The 19,969-nt window shown below is 39.2% G+C and overlaps 2 non-coding genes across 2 annotated transcripts; both read left to right on the plus strand.

The window, feature by feature from the left end:
• Positions 1–4,751: 4,751 nt before the first annotated feature.
• Positions 4,752–4,839, plus strand: trnay-gua (transfer RNA tyrosine (anticodon GUA)). Its single transcript is given in 2 exon segments — positions 4,752–4,788; positions 4,804–4,839. It is a non-coding gene; the product is annotated as a tRNA-Tyr (tRNA).
• A 3,664-nt stretch (positions 4,840–8,503) lies between these two features.
• trnal-uag (transfer RNA leucine (anticodon UAG)) lies at positions 8,504–8,585 on the plus strand. The gene has a single exon. It is a non-coding gene; the product is annotated as a tRNA-Leu (tRNA).
• Positions 8,586–19,969: the final 11,384 nt, after the last annotated feature.

Raw genomic sequence — 19,969 nt, forward strand, 5'->3', positions numbered from 1 at the left:
TTTATTTTGTAATGAGTTTCTGAAGATAACACTACAGGTAATACACTGGGACAGGTGGGTCGTCTTCATGGCTCAATAGCATTTCAAATACAGCACCCACACTGCTGAAACTAAGTGTTTTACACACCAAACAGGCCCCAGAACCTCATACAACCTTGCTGTGGCTGTGGCCCCTTTCTTTATTTTTTTATGATTTTCTGAAGATAACACTACAGGTAACACAGTGCGATAGGTGGGTCGTCTTCATGGCTCAATAGCATTTCAAATACAACAACCACACTGCTGAAACCAAGTGTTTTACACACCACACAGGTCCCCTAACCTTATACAACCTTTCTGTGGTTGTGGCCCCTTTATTTATTTTTTTAATAAGAATTTTAGTTTTTCAATATGGCACCATTAGACAGGCGGTACATGGGGATTGGGGGGTGCTATTCACGAGTCAATAGCTCTTCAAGCACAACAGCCACAGTGCTGCAACCAGGTGTTTTACACCAGACATTTCCCCTAACCTTATACAACCTTGCTTTGAGTTGTGGAACATTTCTTTATTTTTTAATGTTTTTTTTTACTGTAATCGAGTGTTGTGCTCACTAGGCAGGCCTCCTGACCTTTCACAGTCATGCTTTGTTGTGTGCAACTTTAATTATCTTTTTAGGATTTTTTGAACATGGCAACTTCCACCGAGACGGGTGGGGGGTGTGGGGGTGCTCTTCAATAGCTTTTTCATCTATACACACAAACGGATGTAACCAAGACACTCAGAACCTGTCACGCAGGGGCTGACTGCTGAGGATAGGGATCCAATGCGGTGCCCTTGGTAGGGTTGGCGCAAGACGCAGGCGTAGTCGGAGTAAACAGGCAGGGGCCCGAGTCCGGGAAGGCGTAGAAGTTGCGTCGGTAGGCAGAGGCATAAATGAAGAGACAGGCTGGGGTCAGGATCCGAGAAAGCGTAAAACAGGCGAAGGTACAAAATCGAGTGGCTAAAGCAGTTGTCGGAAAAGCGGGGTCGAGGTCCAGGGGAGAAGTCATAGTAAGGCAAAGGCGTAGTTAGTAGGTAAGCTCCGGGAGAGAATCTCAATCGTGAGCAATGACCGGGGGACAGATGAGGGTTTAAGTAGAGGACTGATTGACATGTGCATGTTTGGTATGGGCAGAGCTCGAGGGAATGCGGGAGAGCTTGCCTGCGTGAGGGAGATTCATGACAGAACCAACAGAATCAACCTGAACTCATAGAAAAACAAGAATGCCCCCGAGACACCTGAATCCCCCTCCTGGACCACTCTGGTATCAACACCCCCAAACCCATCCATACCAGCTAACAAGATTCAGAATCGGTGCAACCCTCCAACCTGGACTAAGAGCAGGATGGGACAAGAACCTGCACCACACTACCTACACAGGTTTGTATTTTTGGCTGAAGATGAAAATGTCTAACATAGATTGTTTTGGTTCTAGCAAACAATAAAAATAGTTGTTAAAATCCAAACACACATAATGAGATCACTCTCTGTCAGTATGTGTAACATTCTGGGTCTGGGCTCCTCTGTATTTGGGCTAAAGAGAGTTCAACAACATTTATTAAATGCACTGACATCATAATCTGACAAGATCCATTGTTTAGGGGAGACTTGACCACCCACTGTCCCCCTGGTATCGTGAAGCTCATTGTCCTTTAGCTTTTCAAAACCAGAATCACTTGGGACTCTGGGGGGATCGGTGTATGCAAAATATGAATTCCTTATGCAAGAAATTGTATATGGTCAATATAGCGATCATATCTTATCAGCAGATGGTAATCTCCAAGGAACAAGTAATAGGTTTATTCCACGCTGAAAAATGATCAAATGATTGATGAACCCAAGTGATTTGAAAGAAATGTTAAACAACTCAAAGCGAGGTTGTATAAGGTTAGGGGAGCTGTCTGGTGTGTAAAACACCTGGTTGCAGCACTGTGGCTGTTGTGCTTGAAGAGCTATTGACTCGTGAAGAGCACGATGTACTATCCCCATGTACCGCCTGTCTAATGGTGCCATATTGAAAAACTCATAAAAAGATAAAGAAAGGGGCCACAACCACAGCAAGGTTGTATAAGGTTCTGGGGGCTGTCTGGTGTGTAAAACACCTGGTTTCAGCAGTGTGGCTGTTGTATTTAAAATGCTATTGAGCCATGAAGATGACCCACCTGTCCCAGTGTATTACCTGTAGTGTAATCTTCAGAAAATCATTACAAAATAAAGAAAGGGGCCACAGCCACAGTAAGGTTGTATGAGGTTTGGGGGCCTGTCTGGTGTGTAAAACACTTGGTTTCAGCAGAGTGGGTGCTGTATTTGAAATGCTATTGAGCCATGAAGACGACCCACCCGTCCCAGTGTATTACCTGTAGTGTTATCTTCAGAAACTCATTACAAAATAAAGAAAGGGGCCACAGCCACATTAAGGTTGTATGAGGTTTGGGGGCCTGTCTGGTGTGTAAAACACTTGGTTTCAGCAGAGTGGGTGCTGTATTTGAAATGCTATTGAGCCATGAAGACGACCCACCCGTCCCAGTGTATTACCTGTAGTGTTATCTTCAGAAACTCATTACAAAATAAAGAAAGGGGCCACAGCCACATTAAGGTTGTATGAGGTTCGGGGGCCTGTCTGGTGTGTAAAACACTTGGTTTCAGCAGTGTGGGTGCTGTATTTGCAATGCTATTGAGCCATGAAGACAACCCACCCATCCCACCTGTAGTGTTATCTTCAGAAAATCATAAAAAAATAAAGGTTCCATAACCCAAAACAAAGCTGGGAATAGTCAGATGACCTGCTTAGTGTGCAAAACACTTACCTGCAGCATTGTGGGTGCTGTGGTTTAAATGCTATTGGTTTGTGAACCAGTGCATTGTGCCACATTAAATAAAAGCAAGAGAAAAAGAGATTCAGAACACAAAGCTGTGTCAGTGTTCTGTGTAAAAAATCGGTTTGAACATCATGGGAGCTGTTTTTAATAAGCTGCTGAGTAAAGAATATTTTAATCTTCCTGCTGTCAGTAGTATTTTCAATATAGTTGACCCTTACCTGAATGAAAACAGGACGTAAAGGAAGGGTTTCAGAAATCAAACAAAGCTTTATTCCCGTGCTTACAGTCTGGGTAATTGGAGACCGCGCTGTTCTGCTTCCTATGGTCATAGGCGGGTTTTTCGCATGAAGCCGTATTGAACAGTATTTCTCGCTTTGTGAACGTGTGCACACAGCGGTCCCCCGGGTTCCAGTTCGTGCGTAATTACGCATCGATGAAAAACCGGAGGTTTAAAAAAAGATAATCAGCTCACCAATAGATTGATGTAAAGGCTGTGGAAATATCCACAAGTCGTGGTCTTTAAAATGCTTTTGGTTTGAAGGCGTTCTGTGCTTCCATTGCGGAGATATGGACAAAAGCATATTCGTGCTTGGTCAAAAAAATGTCATAAAAACGAAAAAGTAAAGGCTGAGAAAGCATCCACAATGTATTTTATACACAAAGCACGTGTTTTTGTAACTCTAAGAGGTTTCGTGAAAGCGCTACAGGCGTGCCAAAATCGTTTTCGAACTTCAAGCTAACTTTACCCCGGTCGTCCTAACCTGAAAGAAAAATCTACACCCACTTTATAATACTGAAAATGATTCAGGAAGTACAGCAAAGTTCTAAAACCAGCGAATACATCACATAAAATGTCAATTTTTCAAAAGTAAAATCTTCAGCTTTGAAAGATTACCATCCATATATTTTCGTTTTTCTCTTATTTTACATAACACGCTTTCGAGAAACAAACTGTCTTTTAATTAAGGCTTCATTAGAAAACGTGTATCTTGGTTTGCCAAGTTAAAATCGGCACATCCCAGTGGGTAAAAGATGTAGAATATACGACTATTAAACGCATACCAGACGTGTAAATGTGCTCTGTAACTGGTCTAGAATGAAATTCTAATATACGTATATCGTTATACGTCAATTAGACATCTATGATTATATGTTTATTATACATAAATGGTTGGAGTTCTATTATACAGATAAATTTAGAAGACTATTATACATATATAGTTAAAGGTCTATTATACATCAAAGAAAGATTTTTATAGGTGTAGGAACTAGTAAATAAAGCCAATGATTTATTTTAGAAATTTATTCTTAAAATATACAATTATTTACACCTGAAAAATATGTATTTCGAATTATACATTATATACAATATTGTAATCAACAAATGTCTAACCATCATAAAAAAACACAACTATTAAACTTCAGTTACAAATTCTAGTAACATGGCACTATATATAGTAATGACAAACACAAACTAATTACATGAACACGCTAATATTTAACTCAAAACCACATTTCGATTCAAATATAAATTTTTAAAATTTACAACTTCTTTATTTATTTGAAAATATTATTAATGTAGCACAAACGCTACTTTCTAATAAAGACAGAAAGAAACTGTTTGTTTTGTGTCTCATGGTGATCCTCCTCTCGAGACTAATGAAATGTTTAATATGATCCCTCGAGAAAAAAAAGGAATCAATTTCCGCCTGGAATGATTGATGCCCCATCAAACATTTTGTAATATCCCTGGAAGTTTATACAGTAGAATCCTGGTTTGTGGCTTAAATTCAAGTTAATGAGACTAAGGAAACGAGTTGGAAACTTGATGTCGAAGTAGGATTTAAATCACCCATTTCACATTTTACATCATTGGGCAGTATGTGCCAGAAAGCAATGCCACAGCATCCCTTTGATAGCTCAGTTGGTAGAGCGGAGGACTGTAGTGGAGTTAACAGGGAATCCTTAGGTCGCTGGTTCGATTCCGGCTCGAAGGAAGGTGCTTTTCATGTAATTTAATCAAAGAGTTAAAAAAGCGAATGTGTTTTATTCAGACATTGATCAAAAGCTCAATAATCGACTAAGCAAAGGTTCCTGTTCCGAATTCAGCCCACGTCTGATTGTCTTGTTTTGGCCAAGATCTGATCTTTGAATTAAGGGACTACACTGTCTGCTTTGTAATTCAAAAATACATACAAATGTCAAGTTTTTTGTAGATATAAAGGTGTTCTCTGTTTTCAAAGGATAGTTACTTAATTGGCATAATGATTTGGTATTGATTTTGTATCGTTGTATTATAAAGTTTGTGCTTTCTGTGTTTTTATCGTATTGTGAACTTATTTTTTAAACAAATGCTTACAAAGGCAAACACGGCACACATCTGTTTATACCAGCGGTGAATTGTACATTTTTATTAAGTACAAGCTACTGTGCACTTCTGGGAGTATAACAGGTTCGATATAAAGTGGCAAAAATATAAAAGGGGAAAATACCCCAGACTGCATGTAAAGCCCTCGTTGTGACTGTTTTAGATAAAATGGCGTACTATGCACGAAATGTTGCAGAAACACAATCTGATATTTTGATACAGCTAGGCCAGCGCTTCCAAAGCATGCAGGTGTAGAACAAGACTTAATGCATTTTTATACAAAAATTCGTATTCTATATTCTGGTCGCTTGCAAATTAGAATGGCATATGTTTAGCAACAATATTATTTATGGTACCTGAAAGTTTCAGGTTGTTGCACAAAGCTAAGGTATGCGTATACGTGATCTGACAACTGGAATCAATTTCCTGTCGTTAAACTCTGTTTATTTTTAAGTTGAGGCCCAGGATCCAAATCTTCAGTTCTGATTTTTTAAAGTGATATCTTTCCTTCCTGTCGTGGAAGTCACACGATGTGAGCAATTGTTTTTTTTACGTTGCGATCCAAAGAGCCTCAGACGCACAGTCTAACAGTAACCAAACCAGAATGGATTCTGCTGGGAGCCGGGCTGAGCTCATTCTCACTCCCTTTGCTGAAAACAGAATTATTTCTTCCCCGAACATCGTCTACAGATCACTTGTGCGCTTTTAACCTTCTCGCAGCTACGGGCGAGACTGACGCTCATGATATGAAGGCACCCGCTGGAAGACATTCTCTAACTCTCACAATCGCGACAGACTTCGGTTAAAAAAAAAAAAGTAGATATAGCCCTGAAAAAAGCATTAGCTTTATCAGTTTTTACATTAATCTATTTTGAATCAAAGTTTGATTTTTTTTATTGCATTTTACATTATAATAATAATAATCATCATCATCATCATTATTGCTTACACTTATATAGCGCTGTTCTGGATACTCCACTCAATACGCTTTACAGGTAATGGGGACTCCCCTCCACCACCACCATTCTCCTGAATGATCACAGGACCTCGGTTTTACGTCTCAGCCGAAGGACGGCACCTGTTTACAGTTTAGTGTCCCCGTCATTGTACTGGGGTATTAGGACCCGCATGGACCGCAGTGTGTGCGCCCAGCGACAGAAACCAGATGTGTGTCGGGCTCGGCTGCGAGCAGGACAATGACGTCACGGGGACAAAGTAGAGGAAATCAAAACGGTTCTATAAAAGACCTGTGTCAGCTGTTGGTTTGCAGTCTGGACTCTAAATCCTCCGATCCGATTTTTAATCTCTCTAATACCTGACCGGCTTCTTCCGAGTATTTATTCGTATACTTATTAGTAGTATGAAGGATGTGACAAATTTATGATTTCTTGGAACAAAATGGTTTTTATTTGCATTCGAAATGAAGCGGAATTTTAGCGCGACACACAAACCCTTTGTCTTTTTTAGATAGTGATTTTTAAACAGATATAAATGTAGAAAACGTGTTTTATTTTAGCACTACAATAGCAGGGTCAGTGGCGTAATGAATAACGCGTCAGGACTTCCATCAGAAAATTATACTGTAGGTTGGACTGCCGTCTGGCTTGTTTCGTTTATACCACTTACATTCTTTTATATAAATGAACTCCACCTGAAAGCTATAGAACACACTTTAGGTAAGTTGTCTGCAGCCTCATGCGAATTTCGACAACTTACCCAAAACACTGTACTGTCTGGAGTTCAGCTCCAGCTCTGAACTCAATTGCAATGAAAAACCATGCGTAACAAAACTGGAGAACAGCTGAACTTGTGCTCAGTTCGGTGATGAGGGTTCAGAACTGTCCTTGTTGTAATTAGCACGAACTGCACAGGCTCTGAATCAGACCATGTCAATTAGTCTGATCAGTGTAGGACACGTTAATGTAGAATTATTAATAGGCTTATTAGTTAGTTAGTTAGTTCAGGTTTACCCACCTGAACTAATGTAGAATTATTACTTGGTCTGTCTCTTGTTTGTATATAAATGAATGTCTCTGACAACTTAATGTTAGTTTTACGATGTAGGTCAGGCGTTGACATATGCACGAGTATACGAAACGTCTCACTCCTGATTCAACTCATGTTCTATAGGAGATTGGCGATTCCTCCTGTTTCTCGTACAACCATATCAGAACAGAAGACCGTGTCACCCAGCTGTGATTCAAGATCGACTCGCATCTTTATCCCTTTTTTGTTCGTGATCATTATTTTCTTTAGTTATGATCAATATTGAACTTTTTCGAAATGAAATGACAATAATCAAACATGCTGGCAGATTTTTGAAAAGTATTTGGAATTGACAGGGTGCCCCTTTGGAACAGTCGTCAGAAAATGTGAGAAAATGAAAGTTATGTAAGCTCTCACACAAAGCATTGAAGATTGGAATCTGAGTGTAAAAAAGCTACCCGTCTCCCAATGATAGGCAGGGATACACACCATGACTCGAATAGACTCAGCGAACTTTAACACCTATGATATTACGAGTGCTTTGCACGTGTCAAATTTCAAGAAGGAACTACTACAACAGTTGTGGATATAATTCATTACCACCGGCAAAGTCCAATACCGGCAACTTCTGAGAAAATAATGTTCACTCATGGAATTTGGTCTTTGAACGGCTGGCGGGAAAATTCATTTATACTCCTGTTGCACCCTCAGCTGAAACGTTAAAATAACAACGCAGATTTGTTGGAGAACCTGACAAGAATTATTGGGTTAGCACTGTATGTATTCTGGTATATTTACTTTAATTTTAATATAAATGTAAACATGCATGCTGTATAATCTATTGTAATTTTAAAATATGTTAGCTGAGGATGCGAGGGGGGCTATTATACCTTGTGAAACACGCAAGGAACTGTAAAAAAGGCTGGTATTTGAAAAAAATTGGCGATCACAAGAAAACCACAATTTATGTGGTATTATCATCAATATCCTTCAAAATCTATGTTCAAATGAAGGATTTAAAGAAACTATGAAAAAAGCAACAGTAATAGCAGAGGATTTTGATTTTTGCTCTTCAAGTCAGTAGATCGACGTAGAGTTGCGCCCCTAGAAACAGCACAAAGGATGAAACCCACCTCTTTCATTATTGCTATGTTTGTGTCGGTGAAAGTAGCGTTTGTGCTATTGAAAGCATCTCAGAAGATGAAGTTGCAGTCACTTCCACATGTCATGATATCATTAGATCGGACGACAAGAGCTGAAGCCCCCCAGTCCAAGCCAGGAATGTGAGGAAGACAGACATGGAGGAAGGTAGTGTGGCCGAGTGGTCTAAGGCGCTGGATTTAGGCTCCAGTCTCTCTGGGGGCATGGGTTCGAATCCCACCGCTGCCAAATGTTAGTGTTTTAAGACCTGCAATACGACCAGTAAAAGTGCTTTTTGTTAGGCTGCAGGAGGTGTTTAGAGATAGACTTTCTAAAAGACAGGCTAAACATCAAGGCAGAAAAAATATTTTGTTTTCTCAACAAAAATTCTCTTTGGCATGTTCAGCTTTATGTAGGGAACAACATCTGCCAAGATCACTTTTGTCTGTGAAACTTTTAATTCTTCACGCCGAATCATTGGCAGGGGTAATAGCTTATCTTTGAACAGAGCGCTCCATCAGAAATACTTTGTTCGTGCTCAAAAGAGATCAGAGGATTAACTTCATGAATTCACATAGCATACCTTACAGGAAAGATTTAAAAGGGGAATTGATTGTGCTACCTGATGTTGTTCCTGTGGTTTCTTTGGATACAAAGGTGAATGTTCTTTGACGTTCTGCTAGAGTATCCACTGGGTGGGTTTTATCGATTAGCTCAGATAGGTCATCAGTAATCCGTCTCCGGAAAATAATCAGCACTGTTTTTTCCTGTGCTGTCTTTTAAAACATATAAGATCACGAGTTTACAGATTTCTCCAAATAACAACTATACATTTTAACCCAGCGGTTAGCATTCCTTCAATCCAATAGTTTTACTCTAGGTTAAAAGCAGCGCAATATACAGAGAGATGATATTCAAATATTTCAACGTTCTGTTGGATTACCTGTATGGAGATATCGCTCAGAATTCCTAATATGATTTTGAGTTCAGTTTTGCTTTACTACTTTCAGAGTCTTATATTGACCTTGCTGAAGCAGAGAAGTGACATAATCAGAAATAGTCTTATTAATATTTCAGTTAAATCTTTTTTTCTGTAGTAACATCAGTTGATATTAATATTAGTCCTGATTTATAATTTTTTGTCATGGTTGATCTTAAATAATTTTGTAATTAGTTTCAGTTTTGAAAAATCATGCAGAGAAGCTACCAAAACTGGTATAGTTCATATAATGATTAATGCAATAGCAGCATTTTGGGTTGAAAACAAAAAGTATATCTTGGTATGAATCCTAACACTTCATAGGCAGCGTTCTAGGACTTCTCGCTTCAGATAAAGTTGTCAATACATCATAGGTTTCTACTCAATCAATATCAGCAGTGTTATCGCTACCGAACGCTAAATATAGATCCTGGCAATACTTCGTGAGATCTTCGTAAGAAAATCCAAAATACTACGGAAGGAATCGAATTTATACGTTTCTTTGGATCGAGAAGATGATCATTATGAGACTCAAAACATGCCTGTCTTTTCTTTTTTCGAGGACAAATGGATTATTGAGGTGTAAAGATGGGTTCAAAACCAAAATCACCTGCTATCGCTGCTGTTTCTTCAAATCCTTCAACTGATCATCGATATCGAGGAATAATATATAGTTTCTTCAAATCCTTCAACTGATCATCGACATAGAGAAATAATATTATACAATTGTGGTTTTCTGTTAATTGCCAATTTGACTGTAATTACATCTTCGTTTACAGATGTCTTGCATGTATCATAAGGTATAATAGTCGTCGTGCGTCCTCAGTTAAAATGTACGACAAAAGTACAACATTTATGGTTACATCCATATTAAAATGAAGGTAAATATACCAAGATATTAAAATACAATTGTACAGTCCTAACTTAATAATGCCTGTGAAGTTTTCCAACAAATCCGAACTGTAATTTTGAAATATTATAGCTGAGAATGAAAAGAGAGTACAAAGATCAAATTCAATGAGTGAAAATGCACCAGTAGTTCTCTAAACTGAGTTTCTTCCCTGAAATGACTTGCTTGGGAAGCACCAAGCAGCCTTGAACGGATCGCGGAAATCAAATATACAGTACAGATGGATTCAGAGTGTGCTTTCCAACTTTTGTGCAACAATTACCTTTGATAGGGTGGAGTTGTCTTCACAATCTGGGTTAAATAAAAAGGAGTGACGTCAGTGTTAAACAGCTTTCCTTCTTGGAGAACAACGGTTGTGTTCCATATTTCTAATTATTTTGGTTTCAAGATCGCAATTTAGTGTGAAACATAAAAGCTAGCTGGATAAGGTTTATTAATTTCCCTCATGGGATCAATAAAGTATCTACAGCAGTGGTTCTCAAACTTTTGGGACCAAGTACCACCCCTAATCCAACCAAAGCATCCAAGTACCACCTACAAGTCATCATCTCATAGGAACCCCAGAAATAAATATTATAATAATGAACTTTATTTGATATAGTGCCTTTAAAGGTGGCTTCTCAAAGTATTTTACAGAAAAAAAACATTAACAACAACTAATAAAAAAGCACCATTTCAGTGAGAGGGGTGAGCCTATTTAGTTGAGCAAAGGAGATGTGAATTAATTTTTCGAGCCTTGATACAATTCACAACAGAGTCTAACAGATATTAAATCGTCAGGCATTTTCTTGACGGCAAAGGTCTCGCGGTGGATGTTGTAATGCGTACATTAATTTCTGGAGCAACCTCTCTAATTCGTGCAACTGCACCGTTATGTCGGCTTGTCATTGCTCTAGCACTGTCTGTACAAACTCAGACGCATTTTATCAAGTCGAGGCCATTCTCTTCGAAAAATTCATTCAGAAGCTGAAATATGTGCTCTCCTGTAGTTCCTGTTGGTAGCGGTTTACAGAACAGAAAGTCTTCATGGGACATACCCTCCAACTCGTATCTAACGTAAACGAGCAAATTGGCCAAATCGACTACAGACTCATCTAATTGCAGTGAAAAACATCTGCTCATCTTAACGCGCTCTATCAGTGTACTTTTGATATAATCCTTCATTTCAATAATTCTTTGAATGACTGTGTCTTTCAGGGGGAGGGGGGCAGCAGGTCGAGCTGTTTAGCAGCTTTTTCTCCACACATAATACGTGTCAGCTCTTTTGCCAACGGTAAATAAGGTTCTTCAAAAATAGTGTAGCTTACCTGCTTTAGCAATCCGCAAGCTTGCATTTTTCCGTGTTTCTGTTTTTATTTCCGTATTTATTTAAAGTTTTTATTTCATGCGCATGGGAGCGAAACACAGAGACGCTTGGTGTATTTTTCTCAAATTCGAACAGTTCTTAAATATTTTTCTGTTATCACGCTTTCGTGTGCTCACAAGATTGCCTGCGTTCGTAGCACGTATTTCTATGCATTCCTGTGTTTACAATGTTGGCATTGTTCCAAAATCACGCACATTCTCCTTTCTCCCTATTTGCTGGAGATACAATAGCTTTTTTTAAATACAATTGGTCACTTGCATCCGTAGCACGCATTCCTATAGAGTGGTATAGAATTACAGAGTATCTCTTGTGTCCACCGAAGTATTAGCATGCACTGTATCGTAGTACGTAGGCTGCGTATTCGACACGTATTAAAATACAAAATATGAAAACCCGTCCCGATTTTTCAGTGCACACTACACAGTTCCAGGGTCATTTGGCATACCACCTGGTGGCACTCCACGTACCACTGCCGGTACGCGTACCACAGTTTGAGAACCACTGATCTACAGTATCTATAAATCTCTTACACGTCATTTACAATGGCTTTTCAACTAATAGCCCGTGCAGGGATCAAACCCTAGCTATTGGTACAGTACGAGTTGCGTAAGGCTCTGTAACGCGCAGATGAGAAACTAACCTCTACTTCTTCATTATATACACAGTGAGCTATATATGCGAGCTTACTGCCTCCTACGGGCTCTGTATTTGATTGCGGTACAAGACCGGCCGTGGAGATAAAGTGAGACGGGTGTGTACATTAAAAGGCTCATAGTGTCCCTGGGAGGGCTCAAACCACCACCTTTTTGGTTAACAACCGAACCACAAAGACTCATGTACAGCTTAACACTTCTCGGTCTCAGTGAAAGTGATACACTCCGTAAAATTTCCAGAGATTCATTTATTTTTAAAGGAAAATCACCAACAGCGGCCGAGATCTACTGGAGTTTTTTCATTCTATACTGCGATTTCTGAAGGGTACTCTGTGAAAATACGAGTTTTGACGAGAAGGGATGGACATATAAGGTCAAAAGGCTTGGGGAATTGAACTTTAAGGTGAAGACTGCGGGTTCAGTAGCAGCAGAACCTGATCAGTATCAGTTGACTCCGATATACTTTGAAAATGAACTTGGGGATTTAGAGTCAGACGTGCTACCGTTGCACCATGGGGTACTTAAGTTAAAAAAATAGGGGAAAAAAATCAGTGTTCCTGGATCTGTAATTGAGAACAACACCTGCACAAGAGCTGCGCAGGAAGAATAAAATGTGGTCTGGGATGAAGAGACTCTCTTCGGAAGAGCGGCGCTCTTCACAGGAGATTTTTTTGTGTGAAGTCGATTTGTCTCCTTTGGGAAATTCAAAGGTGCTGATAGCCGTGGCGCAAAGGTAGCATATCTGACTCCAGATCAGAAGGCTGCATGTTCAAATCACATTGAGGTCTGCTTTTCGTTTTTCAGGTTCTGCTCGTCCTAAACACGGAATTCACACCATGTAGTTGAATTCTATCTGTACACCACATAGATAATCTAAACAAAATAGAGCCCTACTGGACATACAGTTAGGATCTCACACAGCGAATACCCTTGAACACAAGAGAGAAGGCACAGTTCACATCTGCGAAACATCACATCCGTCTTTAGAGACAGCTACATCAGAGAATGGAATCCCGGAAGTTTCAAATAACTTCTTTTAATACAGGTTCAAGGAAACCTGAAAGTTAGGGAGTTTCCGGACACTTTTGTTTTATTAAAAAGTGTCTGAAGCCTGAAAATGTAATTTGAAAAAAAAAACCCGCTATTGGACATTAGCAGGTACTTTTTGTAACGATTTGCTATTTCATGCTGGAAAACAAAGGAAACAGACCCAATGTTTGCTTTTAGGTGCGGTTCATTACATAATAGACATCTATTACTGAGGAGCTTGAATAAAATTTACACGAGCCAGGTAGAAGTCGAACCTACAATCTTATGATGCAAAATCAGATGCGTTATTTATTAAACTGCTGGTATTTCACATAACCGGAATTCCCCCCTAGTGTGCTCAGCGTCGCTACTAGTAATATACCGCCCCGTCTAAAATTTCAAAGTGAGAAACATGTGTTTTCCGATTTTTTATGATTTTTAAAATATTATTTCTTTAAATCAGACAAAGGGTTTATGTTTCGCACTGGAATTCCGATTGATTGAGAATTCAAAGAAAGACTGTTTTCTTCCACAACACCGTATAATTAACACATCCACCAGACTCTCCAACTTCTCCAGACCTTGCTGGGTGAGCATTTACTCCGATAAACTAGATTACGTATCATGTTAAATCACCTCTTCTCAACACAACATTTCCTGGTGTACGTTTTCTCTATGAAACAAATACATTTTTTCCCTTGCACGATTTCTCGTTTTTTTATCAAAAAAAAAGAGGAAGAAATAGTGTTGCAAAAGAACTCTGTCGCCCTTGGGAGATGTCAAACGCATTGGACATGAAAAATGCCAGATAAAAGCCAGTTCTCTTCGTTTCTCAGTGTCGGGGCTGCTACTGTATGTAAAAGAGGCAATTTGCTCTGAGAGCAGCTTCAGCGCTTTCTGAACACAGATGTCTCAGAGCGGTGTGTCCAAGTGGGTGTAAAAGGTGATGGAAGTCATGTCACCGTAGCTTAGTTGGTTGAAGTGACTCTTTATTAAACAAAAGAACCGCGGTTCAAATCCCAGCCGTGTATTTCTTCTTATCTTGTAGTACAGAACGTACCATTTTGGGCACTCACAAAGGGCTTGATTTCGTTAAATGCATGTGTTCATTTCCCTTCTGGAAAACTTGTTTTTGATGAAATTCACACAGCTTGCGAAACATGAAATTCAGTTCTTGGTTATCAGTGCAGAAGAAATATTACCGGCTGGCAAAATAAACGGTAAGAGATTTTTTTTTTGAGCTGAGGAAAGACTCTGTGGAACAATCGGTTATCGCGTTTGGCTATTAACTGAAAGGTTGGTGGTTCAAGTCCCCCCAGGGATGGCTTTCTTCTGTGATGTAAACATTGTTTTACATACTGTAGGTCGATTGGATTTCTCAGCTAAACCATAGCCATTTTAATATTTGTAGGAAATGCGACTGTTCAACACGTGTCAAAAATGTCCAATAATGCCCAACATCGCAACTCCCCAGAAAACCATATTTACCCAAGAAAAATGATCGTCGAATCGTCATTTATACTCCCGTCACATCCTCTGCTGAAATATTTTAAAAATACAATGCGGATTTGTTTGAGAACTTGACAAGCATTGTTTTGTTAGCACTGTGCATTTGGATTTTGATATTTTGACATTTATCTTAATTTTAAACTGTAAATACTGTACAATCTATTGTAATTGTGTTGTAATATTAAAATATGTTAGCTGAGGATGCAAAGGGGTGAAAGGGAAAGGTCAGAGGGTACAGTAACAACAAGGTTAGGACTGGTGGAGGTGGTAGGGGTGTTGATGGTTTTTCTCTGTAGAGGATGATTGAGTTTTTTATCCTTCTCTGAAGTGAGAAACTGGAAGAGTGTAGTTGAGAGATCTGATGAGGTTAGTTATAAAAGGAAGTTGATGTGGAGCTGCCGTAAGAATCCCTTAATGTCTTTGATGTTGTCATCAAAGATAAACTGCAGTAAGCAAAGATAAAAAGAAAATTATCTTTGCATACTGCCCTGTCTTTCTAACACCTGAAGAAGGCTCCACGGCCAACACGTCGTGTTTCCTTTCTTCTCTTTTCAGCATGGAATAACCCTTTACTTGTTCCTTTGCAGCCTACGCATGCTGACGCAGCTACTCACCTGATATTTAACATTCCTATAATCACAACTATGAATGTCCACTGTGGGTATTTATTCCATGAGTATTTATTCTGTAATTGAAGCATATTTTATGTCATACCGAAGTGTCATAATCACTGAATTTATTTTTTCATTTAGAAAGTAAGAAAATGATACATCACTATGAATTGCATTTAGCCTGTTCTGATCTAGATTTTCTATATACTTTAACATGCCATGTTCACAATGTCACAACTCAGAAATGCAACAGTGAAGTGTTGTAATTACCAATGTACATAGTGTTGGAACATTGAGATGTTTTGGTAATGAGGAAGGAGGGACATGCCATGTTCACAGGGTCATATTTAAAAAAATGGCACAGTAAAATTTCCTAAAGTTCAGGATTTTGATAGTCTGTTCCATTGTCTCTCACACCTCAGTGTCAGAATTTTTAGATGTTTTTATAACCAGGGGATAGGTTTATAGCAAGAAGCAGAAAGTACCATCACCAGTTGCTCATCCTCAGTTAACCATATATTCTCATATGCCATGTTCTAAATGTCCCATTTATTTTAAAAAGTTCTTGTAAAATGCAAGATTTTAAGACTTTTTATGATCAGAAGGTAAGGTTGTGGTAAATATGCAGAAAGTGCCTGTGAACTTATGTTTTACCTTTGTCTTATTTACTTATTGTGTTTGTGTTATTGTGAGTTTTGAAAATTGGTTTACAATTTTCTGAAATGTGTTTCACACAAAAATTCTATTTGGATAGTCACTACTTACATATTCCCCTTTACTGAGGATAAATACAGTAATCCATCCCGATTAGTACTTTTAAAAATTACTGTAAAGAGCCATCTACAGGTGAAAGGCGGCATAACATCACAGCAGCAGCATTTAAGGCAGAAGAAGAAGCTGGCGAATAAGAAGCCAGATTCAGCCTCGTTAATGCAATACCATTGGGTGAGGTGGAAAAATATTTCTTGCTCTGAATCCTAACATTTTTATAGGAGGTGTTCTAGTACTTCTTGCCTCAGATAAAACTACCAATACACTTATTTCTACTCCATCAATAGCAGCAGTGTATCGGTACTGAGTCCTAAATGTATGTCCTGTCATCATATAAAATGTCAAAAGTTTCGACTGCATTCAACTGATCAAATTTCTCTTCGATGACAGTTATAATGTTATCCAAAATACATCCGAAACAAATTTGCACTGTTTTTTTTTATCCAGAAGAGCATCATCATGAGACTCAAAACATACCTGTTTTTTTTTCTTTCCGGGAGGAAGGATTGTTCAGATGCAAACATTGGTCCAAAATCAATGTACTCTCCTATCGCTGTTGCTTCTTTAAATCCTTCATTTGAACGTCAATATTGAGGGATGATATCTTACACATTTTGGTTTTCTTTTAAAGCAAATTATATTAAAATATGAGCCTCAGTTATAGTTGTCTTGGAAGTTTCGGAAGGTATAATAGACCCCCTTGTGCCATCAGCTAAAATATGATAAAATACAACAAAATGTATTTACATAGAACAGCATTTGTGGTTACATGTATATTAAAATTAAGATAAATATACAAAAGTATTAAAATACAAACGTACAGTCCTAACATCATCATGCTGTCCAACTGTCTTTTTTGCTTGTCAAGTTCTCCAACAAATCTGTGTCGTAATTTTAAATATTCTAACTAAGGATGCATCGAGAGCATAAATGAATTCTTCTGCCAGCCGTTCGAAGATCAAAGTCCTTGGCTGAATATGATGTCCTTGAATGTTGGTCATTATTGGCAATTCCCAGTGATATTGACTTATGTACTTAATTGTTTAACAAAAACATTCACATTTCCTGCAAATATCAAGTGGGTTAAGGTTTTGCTAAGAAATCCGAATAAGTAGAGATGAGATTTACATTGCAATAATGAGAAGTGCATTTCTGGGTAGGCTCAAACCACTAACCTTTCAATTAACAGAGACTCACGTGTGTCCCTTTTCTCCATTTGCAAGCTTCTGATTAAAAAAAAGAAAATAATGCTTCTTTCTTACCAGCCTGCGATATACAAGGCAAGATTTGTATTTCATCTTTCGCAAGCTGTATGAATTTCATGAAAAGCAAGTTGTTCTAGAAAGAAAATGAAAACTTGCATTAAACAAAATCAAGCTATACATAATCATCCATAGTGATACATTTTGTAAGACAAGACAGGAAGAAAAGCACTGTTGGGATTTGAACTCAGCATCTCCTGAGGAAAGCATATTAACCAAATCAGCCAAAGTGCCATCAGTGTATCAACAACATGTCTGACTCAGTGATTGCAGCTGACTGTCACTGGAGGACAGTTCATCGTGAACAAGTCAGTCTGCATAATGAGGGGGAAGAGACTGACTTCTGTGATGCAGTATCGACAGATACTAACCTTCTGTCCAACTGTTCTCTGCTGCATTCTGGATTAGCAGGTAAATATTGGTTTCCATGCATGTGTAGGGGTTTTGTGTATTTACTGGGACAATTATTAATTGTAGCAGTAAGTCACAAAATGATTCTTTGATGGCTATTAGAAAACCGACCTTGCGGGTTAACTCATTAACGCACACACACAGATACTAATACACTTATTAATACATAAAATGTGCATATAAACATAACAGATCTTAAGAGTGTGGGTTAGCAGAATACAAAAGGTATATATTAAATCACTAAGAGTTCCAAACCAAGAGGGACATACATTCAGTATACCATTCATTTAGACTGTTTCGTAAATGAGCTGGGATTACAACTTCTACACTAGATACTCAAAAGCAAGTACATCACTCATAGGTATTAGATTGATATCAATTGTGGTTGAGGTAACAATGGAATTCTCAAGCTGTAATGCAGAATGTTGAATACTCATCCGATCTGTGTGGATTCAGATCTCCCGCGACACAAAGAAGCAGTGGCAGGCTGTTGCTGTGTGCAATCGGCGCTCTCTGGCTTGGTGCCAGGCAGTGGCCGGTGCGGCTGGCGAGAAGGAGAGGAGGGAGAGATTCCTGCTGCGATGTGCTGCTAATGCTCTTTGAAGACTGGCTAGTTAGTGTTGGCTGAAACTAGCAGAGCTTGTGCACATGGAAAGTGACTGCAGGTCCAAGCAAGTCACACTCTTTAGATGGGAAGAAGACCAGTTCGTTCCCGATGTAGCGCTAGTCCTGAATCCTGAGATTCAGCTGTCGACAGTTCCAACCGTAGTTCACTCGTTGATCAGGCGAGCTTTGGCGGTGGAGTACCGGTGGTTCACGAGGCTGTCAGCTGGGCTAACCTTGGGCAGATCTTTTTGTAATGCACGGGCAACCTCAGTTCTCGACTCTTAGAACAAAGTTAAGTCCTGGCACTCGGACGCACTGGCCGTCACGTGATTGTCCGAGCTGAGTCTGAGAACATCCTGGAGGGACACCTTCTGGGCATTGTGCTGCCTGTTTTATCTGGAGGAACTACGGTAGTACAGTGGCTTAAAGTTCCGCGGGCATTCGAGACACACGTGGGGTTACCCTGCCCTTCCAGTTCCTGATTGGCTGATTGAGGTGGAGGATGAGTATCAATGACCTCTGACCTTGTAAACCTTGGGATGAGACTCTCCCATGGAATCTCCCAGACAGTAAGGCGCCAGAGATGACCACTTATTAGGGTGGCTGGTGAATCTCAGCCTTGGGAGGTGTTCCTTATCAGGAAACTCTATCAGCTAGAAAAACACCTTAAATGTGAACCAGATGGAATGGCCTCTCTGTATCCAGCTGCACTGAGATGAGGGAGAGAGGGACTAGCAAGGGAGCAGCAAACTTAATTCCTGTATTTTAAATACGCCTTGCCACTACAGAACTGCCCTTAGAAGAAAAACATCTTCTATGATAGTGGTACAGTCCATCACACCCCTCCTATAGCCTTTCAAAGAGAAAAAAAACTGACAACAAAGTATGTCTATGTGTGGTAATCAACCAGGTCTTACAAACATTCTTAAACCCTTCCACCTCCTTTCATTGCAAATGATTTGTACATGTTAGAAGGTTAATTTTGGCTTCTGATATTATGGTGGATTAAGAGTCCTGGAATCTTTGTAGAAGGACAAAAGACGGAAAGAAAGAGCAGTGTAATCATGGCCAAGAGAAGGCAAATGTTGGACTATCTGCTTGGAGTGAATGGAGCAAAACGTAGGCAACTCCTTGAGCAGAACCTGCTTCATCCTTCAGACTGGGGTTTCTGAAGATCTGTACATTTGAACTTTCAAAGTGACTAAAGTAAAGGAGTTTTCCCTTTTTACCACATAATTCCCACAGATCAACACTAACAGAGAGCCTAATTCCAGCCAGGATTCAATCACTGTCTCTCAGGCATCCCAGCAGTGGATTTCATGACTTCAGAAAGCCATCTTCACCAGTGGAGAACTCAATGCTCTGAGGTTTACTGGCAGAGTCTCACACTGGGTAATGTTAGATGTTGATAAATAATGTCCTATGGAATTCTACTATTGATAAATTCTACTATGGAACTGTGATGTGTCCTGAAAAAAATCTTCTATGATAGTGGTACAGTCCAGCACAGTCTTTAAAATAGAAAA

The sequence above is a fragment of the Lepisosteus platostomus genome, chromosome 5 (genome assembly GCF_059453375.1).
Source record: "Lepisosteus platostomus isolate fLepPlt1 chromosome 5, fLepPlt1.hap1, whole genome shotgun sequence".
Taxonomy (NCBI): domain Eukaryota; kingdom Metazoa; phylum Chordata; class Actinopteri; order Semionotiformes; family Lepisosteidae; genus Lepisosteus; species Lepisosteus platostomus.